Source organism: Eptatretus burgeri, chromosome 4 (genome assembly GCF_056783735.1).
Source record: "Eptatretus burgeri isolate ZD-2024b chromosome 4, Ebu_testis_v1, whole genome shotgun sequence".
NCBI classification, from domain to species: Eukaryota; Metazoa; Chordata; class Myxini; order Myxiniformes; family Myxinidae; genus Eptatretus; species Eptatretus burgeri.
Window position 1 is genome coordinate 16,904,674 of NC_140964.1, and position 12,246 is coordinate 16,916,919.

Genomic DNA, 12,246 nt, shown 5'->3' on the forward strand with positions numbered 1-12,246 from the left:
ACTTCTCTGATGACGAGAGCAGAGTTGCGACTTGTGAGCCAACCGCTATCCATATCTGGTACCCAACTGTATCTGCGGGCATCCTCCTACGGTTAGGTTACCTTTTTGTAGGAGGATTTGCACTATGGCCACCGTAAAACACTTCATTCTGCAAAACACAAAAAACGCAAATAAAAGAACACTGAAAGCCATTCCGTAGGAGTACCTCCTGTGTCGCTGCCCTTCGCAGGACAGCTCACCAGATAATGGGATTTAGGCAAAGCCTTCGGGACCCCCATTCTTTGATGATAGGAGGAAAAGCACACGGTAACCTTCCTGGGTCAGATTGTGGTGGTGTGTGTCGGGATGATGCTGAAGTGTCTTCCACCAGACGGCGGTCTCCTTGGGCTAACCTGAGGCAATTCCTTCGGGTGGGTGCTTGGAACATCCTATCCTTGAGAGCACGATCACCTGTCTGCTATCATCTGAGCTCCAGCATTTGAACATCGGTATTTTCAGCACTCTCTGAGGTTTGGCGAACAGATAATGGTGAGATCATGGCGAGTGGTTACACCTATTCCTGGTCTGGTCGCTCTGATGGTTACCACACCCAAATAATTTCTGTATCTGTATCCAAGAAGCTGACTCGCATGATAATTTAAGTAACATCAGTCAACGAGCGGATTATGAGACTGAGGATTCGTCGTTCCGAAGGTGTCATGTACCTAGTCTTTGTATATGCTCCGACTGAGGCAAGTAATCTCGCTGTGAAGGAGGCATTCTCTGCCATGCTCGAGTCTGTGGTTGATCAGTTCCCCAGGTGAGATACTTTATTCATCTTGGGGGATTTCAGTGCATTGACTTGAACTAATAGGGATGGTTATGAGACATGTGTTGTTCCCCATGAGTCTGGAAGTGTGAACCAGTATACCACCAAGTTCCTTGCCATTGCAAGAAGTCATGGACTTCGGGTGGTTGGTTCATGGTTTCAGCTACGACAGACTCATTGCTGGACTTGGTATTCCAATGCTGGTGGTGTGGCAAAGGATATTGACTATGTGCTCGTTGATGGTTGATGGTTGCTGGAGGATGATCTGGAACTGCAGGGTCGACCGGAGTGCTCAGTTCCTCAATACCAACCACAGGCTTGTGGTAGCAACTCTGAAGTTGCAGATTAAATCTGGGAGAATGGTACCATCCCAGCCGAGACTGGATGTTTGCAAGCTCATGGATGAGAGGATACCTGAGGAGTTTGCGAACAGGCTGAGTGGGGGATTTGAGGAGTCCAGATGCTTTGGCGAATCCCAAAGAGTTGTGGAGTGCCTTCAAGACCACTGTCCTTGATGCTGCCGGTGGATGTCTTGGAAATCACCGAAAGGCGAAGAGGAATTTTGTCTCAAGGGACACTGGATACCATTGACCAGAGTCGCAGGGCCAGGCTTAATGGCAGAGCTGAGATGTTCAATGAGTTGAGGCCTAAAACTGTACGTGCGCTGAGGGTGGACAAGGAGGCCGATGTGCAAGGAATTTGTGACGTGGTGGAGTTTCACCTGTGGTCAAGTGATTCCCATCCTGCTTGCAGGGGAATTTGCGCATTGCGTTCCTCCAAGCCTGTCCCGTGGTACACTGCAGTTGGAGCGGAGGGTGGTGGCCTCTTGACAGAGGAGTCCGAAGTGAAGGCCCGGTGAGCTGGTTTCTTTGAGTCGCTATATCAGGCTGATCTACCAGCTGTTGAGTTGAATATCAGGGGTGTTACTATCCATATTGCTGACCCTCCAATCAACTATGTTCCCCCTTCGTTTTTGGAAACACAGGCTACGGTGAACCGCATGAAATGGGGTGAAACTTCTGGGATCTGTGGTATCCATGCTGAATTTCTCAAGGCTGGTGGAAATGTTGTGCTCATGTCATTGCATACAGTTCTGTGCTCTGCCTGGAATGCAGGCACCATCCCAACTGACTGGAAGAGAGGCCTTGTTGTCCCTTTCTGCAAAGGGAAGGGTGATCACCAGGACTGCAACAACTTCCGAGGGGTGACGCTGCTCTCAGTGCCGGGCAAGGTCTTCACTCGGATAATTCTTGATAGGGTTTGCCATCATCTGCTTGAGCACCAGCGTCCAGAGCAGTCAGGCTTTACACCAAAGAGGTCAACGATTGACCGTATCCTTGCCCTTCGGGCCCTCACTGAATGCAGACGAGAGTTTCGGCAGGGGTGCTTGCAGCCTATGTTGATCTCTGCAAGGCGTTTGATTCAGTGAATCGGGATGACCTCTGGAGGATTCTTGGTCTTCGTGGGGTGTCACCAAAACTGATCAATCTGATGTCTGAACTATTCTCTGGTACAGAAAGTGCTGTGAGATGTGGTGATACAAAGTCCGACTTATTTCCAGTTGGTACTGGAGTTTGTCAGGCGTGTGTGTTGGCCCCCACACTTTTCTGCATTTGTATGGACTGGATTCTGATGAGTATGTCAGAGAGATCAAGCTGCAGAGCATCGTTTGGGAATGTCAAGATCATTGACCTTGATTTCGCAGATGATGCAGTCATCTTTGCGAAGACTCTTGATATCCTTTTGGGACCCTCGTGATGCTGAATGAGGAGTCAGAGCTGCTGGGATTACGAGTTTCCTGGGTCAAAAACTAATATCCAGGCTTTCATTGACATCTTGTCTTGGATGCTGCTATCTTGTCTGTACCTGTTTGTGGTGAGGATGTTGAGGTCATGGAGAAATTCACTTTCCTTGGCAGTGATATTCATGTCTCTGTTGGATGTGAGACAGAGATCAATATACGTCTCGGTCGGGCCTGGGGAAGTATGGATTCACTGAATCATGGGGTGTGGTGCTGTCGGTACCTGTGCAAGACGACGAACATTTGAGTCTTCAGGGCCTTGGTGCTTCCAGTCTTGCTCTCCAGATGTGAGACTTGGACTCTGACCGGGGATATGAGACGGAGACTTAATTCCTTTGGTACCAGGTCTCTTCGGAGAATCCTTGGCTATCGCTGATCAGAGTTTGTGTCCAACGAGCGGTTGCTGAGAGAGACTCAGATGAGATTTGTTACCTGCACAGTCTGTGAGTGTCAGCTGTGGCTGTATGGACATGTGGCTCATTTTCATGACAGTGATCCTGCTCACCAGATTCTCTCAGCGAGGGAGCCTCGTGAGTGGATGAGGCCAATGGGCCAACCACGTACCTCGTGGTTGCAGCAGGTTGATCAGTATCTCAGAGATGGGGATGGGCCAGGCATCGGCCTGGGGGAATGCCAGATGGATGCCCCTGGAGTGCTGGTGGAAAGTGGATGCAGCGACGCGCTGCTCCTGCGCGTGCTCTCATTCCTGGCGTAACGCGTCCATTGAGACCACTTTGCACGAATGTGTCTCTCGCTGTTGTTGAACCCGTACATCAAGAAGGTAATTTGCAAGATCTTTACTGGTTCATTGTTTATCACACAAGTAACATACCCTGAGGTACTTCACATCACTTTTGGAGAGTTTGGCCTTTCTTCCTCAATCTCTTATATTGTCAACACAGTGCCAGTTTAGCGTATCCTCCTTAGTCTTGCAATGTAGGTCCTGCCAAAGCATGGGGTCAGGCTGCAATCTGCCGCATTGAGTGGCCTTCACTCGTTAACACTTATATAATATTATATTTGCTTGTAATGTGCTATTTCTTTCCCAGATTACAGTAATCTAGTAATCACAACATTACAGTGACATCACCGTCTATATACTTTTGTAACAGCAATACACCAGCAACCTGGACTCTGAGAATGTTTTTTTTTCGATTTTCATCATCGGGATGTTGCCTTCCCGTAGGATCAAAGAGCACCTTCCATCTCTTGCAGCTTTTCAGTCCTTTTTCTCTCTCTGATTTTCCTCCTTTTATTTTGTGTTATTTCATTTTATCTTCCTTCTCTTTCTCTCCTCCCACTTTCCACAGCTGTGCTCAAAATTGGCACACATGTGCAATCTCGAGACACTCCTCAGTGCTCTTTGCAGTACGTGCTGTATCTGTTTTTTTCCCCAGTTCTATCAGTTCTCTTTCTTGTTGTCTTTTGAACTTTGGTGTCCCTCTCCTTGTTTTGTCTATCAAACTGTGTGAGAGTCTCTCTGTCTCTGTCTCTGTCTCTCTCACTCACACACGGTAAGGGCTAACCACGTTTTCTTATAACGTGGTGTATATCGTGCTTGGTTATGAATTTATCTTTTATTTAATTAATTTTCGTATATTTTGTCTTGCATAAATCTATTTACTATTTTGCTTGTTTTTCCTTTTGAGCTGTGACGAATGGAAATAGTCAAAGGACTGCCGATTGTGTAACTGATGATGTTTTATCACATAAGCATGGGCTGCACACCTCATCCCGCAGGCATATGTACAAATGGACGAAGTTCCTCTTTTGATCGGGAATTTGATCGATGAAACATTCGTGGTGCATATCAGATGCATCACAAAGTGGTGGTTTTTGTGTTGCAAGTAAGTGTTGTAGACATCGTTGTGCAGAATGGGCTGATGTTGGGAAACAACCGGTTTGTTCTGGTCTCGTCCATGGATACGCCGGCTGTTAAAGTAATTCTGAATAACATTCTGTCCTTTCTGGGCAATGAAGAAATCCTCCATAAGTTAGGGGAGCATGGTACTGTTTCACAAATGATCAAGGTTCCTCTATGTGCCAGATATGGTATATTGAAGCATTCGGAGTCGTTTTGACGTTTGTTTTGTCGTACTGAAAGAGGGGGTGAAACAGCCAAACATCTATAACATTAAAATGGACGATCTTGAATGCAGGATATCCGGAGCAACCGAGACTTTTATTTGCTATGGATGTGGGGCACATGGACACATGAGACAGTGTTGTCCTGATGTGAAGAGTTACGTTACAGCAGTTGAGTCGGCATCCTCTGTAAAGAGCTTGAAAGACCCTGTGGATGAGTTGGTTACAATGCGGAGGTCCACGCCAGTGGTGTTGTGCATGGATTGGATGCTCGAGGGGGCGATGAGAGAAAGAGTTCTGGGTGAGAGTGCAAAGGTTTGGTACTTTTTTGATGTTCGGTTGATTAAAACTGTTGGAGAATATTGAATTCCTCATTCTTGGAGTATTTTACGATACATCAATGCCAGAATACCAGGATGCAGGGTAATTGTTGTGGTGGTGACGAGGTTAGTATGGTAGCGGAGCAAACCAGTCATGGAAGAGAGGCTGCAACCTCGAGACCAAAGGGTCTGTGATGAGGTTCAGATGATGGAGACTGAGTCAAGGAGGATTTTGAAACTCTTTTGAGCGTCGAGCATGAAGACAAAGGAAATAAAATTATTCTAGTCCAGACATTGTATTACAGACCACCTTGATGATCCTTCAAAAGATGAGAAAAATAGTGATGCAATAGTTGAGGGTCGGACTTTGCCTCTTGCTGATGTTGAAGAGAATCGGAATGCTGCTGAGTGTACCTTTGTGAGTGATGGCGGATACCTTTTATCATGTGACAAAGAGCAGTCGAGGATGTCGAGTGACAACAATGACTGTGCCTCACCCCTCATTACAATGAAGGATGATGATAAAGAGACTGATAAATCCAAAGTAGACAATAGCGACAGGATAGTTGTCTCCATACAGATGCAACAAAAATACCGTGGTGACAATGATATAGATGAGGGACCAGTACCTGACACACAAGTGATTGTAATGTTGATACAGGGGAGGTGTCTGACTTTTTTGTAGCGTTGCTTCCCGAGTGACTCTCAGGAGCAGGAAAGGTGAAATTAGTTGACAAAATAGAAGGTCATCGACTTCTTAAACGAAACGTTGGGACAACGTCATGTTGTAATTAAAGGTAATTTCTCCGATGTTAAGGCTTGCATTGGAGCTGCAAAAACCCCTTCTACAAATAGATGATCCAATGGAAATCTCAGAGCCTCAAATTCATCATCATTGGAAAGCTGAAACAAAGGTGAATCAGGAACTACAGGTGTGTGTGTGTGTGTGTATAGTCAGGGTGGAGGGGGTGAGCTATTACCTAAGAATTAAAAATGCAAGAAATACACATTGCATCCCTGAGCATTCATAGGGGATATGACCCCTTATCAAAAATTCAAGCAATTCAATCCTGGATGGGTCGCTACTCCAACTAACCCTAACCGTGGTACACATGAGGATGAGTTGTTTAAACTTAAATATGTGAAATAAGGAATTATTTAGCTGAGAGAACTCTGTTAAAAACTCACAGCAAATATATAGGTTGTTTTATATGATTCGGGTATTCTTTATAATGGTTATATGGTTTCTCTTTGTGAGTTTCAAAGCAAAATATATTTGACGAGCCAGGTACCGGTGCTATGCACAACAGGGGTGGACAGCCGATTCGTGAAGGACTTTGGCAAAAATGGTGAAACTACAAATGCCGAATCCATGAATGTCACAGGTGGAACCAACCCCTCACATAATTTCCTCATTATGCTTTAAACTCAACCTCTCAATATTTTCATTCAAACAGCATCAATCCAATCACAAATTAATACGATAACATCAACTTAACAAAATACCTTGTTGCGAACGCTCATAAAGTAAACAAAGTATTTTAATGACGTCACAATGATGAATATGCAAATGCCGAATCCGCGAATGTCACTGGTGGAAACACTCGTATTATTTCCTGATTCTCATTTAAACTCAATCTCTCTTTATTTTCATTCCAAACAGCATAATTCCAGTCACAAATTAATACTATACCATTAATATAACAAAATATAATATAACAAACACTCGTGAGGTCAACTAAGATAAACATCATTCTGACGTTGTATCTGGATTAGGAGCAGTTTCGTACCAATTGAAACTCAAAATTATAATTGTATTGAGGTATTTATAAAACCTCCCACCAATCTTAGGCAAGCAAGTTTGACGAGGCAAGCCCCAAAACTGAGGGATTAGTTTGGAGACGAACACACAGAGAGACGCTCCTGCTTTATAATATAGACGAATAGGTCACCCGGAGGAAACTCACGAGCAAAGAAATGTATGACATTTGAACATCTTGAGTTACATGCTGCACGTAGAGTCTTCCAAAATGGGGACTCGAAATTCACCAGATCCAGAAATTATTTAATGTACATAATTTATTTACTTCACATATGTCCATCCATCCATTGGGACCATCTTCTGTGCAGAGCGTTGGTGCTGCCTCAGCAGTCTCCATGGCTATTGGGCACAATCCTGGATGGGTCGCTACTCCAACACAGGATACCAGCAAGCTGGCACTCATTTTGCTGACCTCGGAAGGACGACAGGCAGAGTCAACCCCACCTAATATTAATTCAACAACCAAGTGGGATTTGAACCCAGGACTCTAGGATCCCAAGCTCACCACTCTAACCATGAAGCCAACACCAGGCATCCTTCCATTTGTCTCGTGGATAAAAGGGGAAAGATGCGTTGCATGGGACTCGTGTCATTAAATCTTTGATATTTCATGTCTCTTCACTTGAACCTTTGACCTTTTCTCTTCCGTTACACGAATCATGCAAGCACGCACGCCACGCAAATAAGAATGAGCAACACACAACAGGTGTCTACAAGTGCTTCCTGCCAACATGCACTGTACATCGTTCCTTTGGAGTGTGCACGCCAATTCTCAACTGCCCCCTCACCTCAGACTTCACCTTGCTCACCAAACCTTACCACGTTCACCACAACTACTTCATACAACTGGTTCACCACAACCAAAAGGACTATCTGCACAACCACCCACCCCCTCCTCCCCCCCAATCTACTTTCTCAGCAATCCTCTTGAAGAAGTCCTTTCATTCAAACTTTTGGGCCTCACTATCTGCCATGATCTTTCCTGGGAAAGCCACATCTCCAAGCTGCCCTCCAAAGCCAGTCACCGGTTGGGCATCCTCCGTCGTACAAAGTCCTTCCTTGGCACACCTGAGCTCCTAACCACGTAAAAGGTTTTCATCCACAGCCTGATGGAGGGCTGCTCTCCCCTCTTAGCTGGTGATCCCGTCTTTCACCTTTCTCGGCTTCACGCTGTGGAAACCAACGCAATTCAGATCATTGGTAACCAATGCGATGATACTGAATCTTTGGGTCTCTCACTCTCTCACCGCAGGCAGGTCGGTGGTATTTCTGTCTTCTCCCGTCTCTTCTCCGACCTCCCCCCCCCCTCCTCCCGCCACCCCGCTCTCCCTGCTCTGTATGCTATCTGTCCCGCTCGTATTTCCACAGGGCACTTTAGGTCCACCAGCAACCCCCTTCTGTTAAAACTACCAAAATCAAGAATCACTGCTCACCTTCATTCTTTCATTCCTCTTTTTTTCTGCCTTTGGAACAAACTCCAGCACACTCTTCAATCCCACTCTTCCCTCCAGGTCTTCAAAGCAGTTGTTCACCACCATCTCTTATCTTCCCCCAACCAAAACCATGATATTTTCTACCCCCATTAATCCACCCCAAACTCACCTCCTTCAAATTCCCTGCTTTCCTTCCTGAAAGTCCCTGTAGTGTCCATCGTGTTTACCCCGTGTACACCACCCCATCCCTCTCCCTTCCACAGATCTCATGTGTCTATCCCCCACTGGTTTGTGCTTCCCTCTCCCATCCCTCTTGTCTCCTGCTCCCCTTGTTATATGTTCTGTGTGTTAGCTCTTAAACGAGCCTTGACATTGCATATAAAAAATAATAATGATCTATATTAATAAAAGGCAGTGTGCGTGCGTGCGTGCGTGTGTCCTCCATAACTCCAAAACCATAAAACCCAGCACCCTGAAACTTTGCATGCACACTCAAAAAACTCCAAGAAGGTGCAAGAGTAAAAATTGGGTGGTTGGGTAATTAAAACACCCCCTTTGAAGATAATTAACAGCCTTATTTAATTATATCTTTCATCAGGCGATCCTCGGCCACCTCACTGTCTGAAGTCTTAAGGCGTTTCCTGGGTAACCTGGCTGGGGTCTGAAGTTTTTTGACCTGCTCAGCCTTCCAATGACTTGGAACAGGCCACAGCAATTTCTTCATGACAAAGTTTACTTTTCACTTTCCTCACTCATATCGAATACCTGTTCATCATAGCTTCAGATCGCTGCATACATCGCTTTTGAAAGTCCTATAAATTTTCAAATTAGAAGCTTGGAGCGATTTCATGCATTACATGACACAATTTTCCACGATCTACTCCCACAGGCTAATTAAAGTATATCATCGAAATATTATTTCACTTTTTAAGATCGAATATCGTCCGAACTAAAGAAGTGTCAAAATCTGTTGTGAAATCTGATAATTTATCGAAATATCGAGTCTAAATAACTAAGCCGATATACCTATTTACTTCAAGCGAGCAAGACTATTCTCTCCTCCATACATACACAAGAAAATGTGTGATTTCCAAAGCATTACTCTTTTTCAACTGTTTGGAGAATTATATTGAGTGAACAAATTAACCAGCTTCATTGAGCTACATGATTTAATGCATTCACTGCAAGACCTCATGCCCTGTCCTCCAGAGGGACTGCCGATCCATAGCATCTGCCAGATGTGTCTGTATTTTTGGATGTTTCGCGATGTGCTCGACAGGGAATGAAAGCAAATCTGGTTTAAAAAAAAAACAAAAAAACATCAAATGATCACGTTTGTGCGGACCGCAAACAATGTACCACATGATGAGAAGGTAAAATGGTGGATTTTCTGCAAGGTTTATTTCACGGGCAGTTGAACTTTGCGATATCTCCAGCGTTGTTCTGCATGAAGCTGAAACTCTTTGGTGGATAGTCATTTTATTTCATCAATTCATTTTATTTAGATGCTGCGTGCGCTGTGAAGATGGGCTGTAAAGTTAAAGGTATCCTTTATGGTATGCAGTGACCAACCATATCAACCATTTATTTAGTTGGAGTGCTTGCATGGGTGCTTAAGCCACTTGCTGAGCACCCTTTGTCGATAGCACGTCATTCTGAATGAATCGTTCACTCTCTGCGGACGCTTTTGCTGCGCCACGTCATTCAGAGCGAGTGGTTTATGGTCCGTCATCTTGTGCGAGTGGTTCGTGCTCCGTCAATCTGAGCGAGTGGTTCGTGCTCCGTCAATCTGAGCGAGTGGTTCGTGCTCCGTCACCCTGAGCAATTGGTTCATGCTCCATCACCCTGCGCAAATGGTTCTCTGAAATAACACCTGATTTCCGAGCCGTTTGCCACATTTAGTTGTTTTCTAAATTACCGAGACAAATTTTTTTCCACCCATCCACACGCAGCTGTTTATAATGAATAATATTTGGAGCATACCCCTAAAACATCGATATAAATGCTGTTGTTTTTCGTTGGAAGTTACTCAAGGTTTCGAGGTTGTTTACAGTAATTGCTGTAGTTGATAATCGCACTGACTCCAGCCTGCCGATTCCCGAAAAATTGCTGTCGGCCAAGCGTGTGTGTGTGTGTGTGTGTGTGTGTGTGTGTGTGTGTGTGTGTGTGTGTGTGTGTGTGTGTGTGTGTGTGTGTGTGTGTGTGTGTGTGTGTGTGTGCGTGTGTGTGCACGTGTGCGTGCATGTATGTATGCATGTGTATGTGTGCATGCGCTTGTGTGTTGTTCATAAAGCATAACATTTTCTTTTGGCTAACTCCCCTACCCCCATCTCTCTCTTTCTCCCATCGTTGCTCTACCCAGCCCCAATACAGTGCAGTAGCCACCTCCCCATATCCTCTCTCCCTCTCCGCCACCCCTCTCTACCACCTCCCCACCACTATCTCCCTCTCCCCCCCTCTTTTTCTCCCTCCCCCCTTTGGCATTACCATTAGCAAATCGACGGGTGATATTTGCAAGTTATAATAATAATAATAATAATAATAATAATAATAATACCCTCACAACAACCCACACCAACCCGCGACTTTTATTCACCCATTTCATTACAAGCACCACGTGGCACTCGGGCTTCACTATGGACGCCATGTGGCGATCATCACTCGCTTACCAACACTGCATAACCACACCTCTCACCAGATGCCAAGACCAGATGCTATAACCGCTGCAACTGCCCCATGGTTGTCAAATCTGCACCACATCATCAAGGAACCTGGAGGGGATGCGGGTCGAGCTGCTTCAAGGCATAACGTGAGAAGCGAACGAGCGCTGCAGTTTATCTCGGGACCTATGGGTAGCGAGAGAATTCCGCTGCACAATTCCATGTTAGAATGAAGAGCATGCATGTTCAGGGCCGGGGCACGTGTCCGAAGACCGTGGCCCCCATGTAAAGCTCAGACCTCCGAACTGTGTGTAGGTTTGCAAGTAACTGACCCATTTTCCGGCTCCAAAGCATTAGGGGCAGAGCTATGACCACTGTGGCCAAAGAGAGAAGCGGGATTTGCCTGCAGCATCGAGTGATAGTGTTCTCGCCCTCTCCCTTCGTCCAGGCCCATAAAAATGGCAGAGCGGAATCAGTTCGCCCTCTTTTGGGTCAGTCACTTTTTCAGTCAGCTTGCTAATGGGTCAGTCGGTCAGCTTGCTTGCCTGCATGAGTTCATCCGGTTCCCCCTGCTCATTGTCGCTGCTGCTGTTCGTGGCGGGGGGGGGGGGGAGAGGGGGTAATTGCACAATACTGCCATGAGGTAGGAACGCTCCGCTTGAGCGATCCTCAGTATGTACAGACATTTACACACACGGATATTCACACAGATCGGATCGGAACTTTCTTCTTACGCATCTTTTTGTTTCATCTATATTACTCTATCTCGTCTGCTGTGTATGCATAAAAGAACATCAACGTGGGCGAAGCCCGACTGTCCTTTTACGGGGCAGAACCCGAAGGAGCGAACAAACTGACCTGCATTCACATTTTCCTCTTGCACGACGCTGCATCCCCCACATGTTCCTCTTGCACGACGCTGCATCCCCACATTGCACTACACCACACTCCCACACTCTGGACACACCCAGTATTCCTACCACCTACCTCTCCCGAAGAATTCTGGGCATGTTGGTCTGCTGACCGCAGCAGGTATTGAGAGGTCGTTTACCCTCTGGGACGTTATTCCCCTCAGATTCGCTTCATAGCCAGTACATACTTGGCAATTTTGCTCAGCTGCACCTGATCAGGTAAGTAATCTGGTTAACACAAGTACGTACCGAGGGCACATTCCCCAGTAAAGAGGTCATGGGACCCTTAGGTAAACAGTTTATCAGACGGAGGAACCTAAGTCGATAACTTATTGGCGTCCGCGGTCGATTAGCGATCTGCCACGTCACGAAGTTTATTCGTGTGCGAAGGCCTGCGATTACGGTG

General features: G+C 45.9%; 1 protein-coding gene across 1 annotated transcript in view; it reads right to left on the reverse strand.

Moving 5' to 3' along the window:
- LOC147027546 (uncharacterized) overlaps positions 1-12,246 on the reverse strand; it is a 78,273-nt gene that overhangs the window by 290 nt on the left and 65,737 nt on the right. The window contains exon 4 of the mRNA XM_085877069.1: positions 1-148. This exon is cut by the window's left edge and continues 290 nt beyond it. The gene's annotated coding sequence lies outside the window, so the exon portion shown is untranslated. The remainder of the gene's footprint in view (positions 149-12,246) is intronic.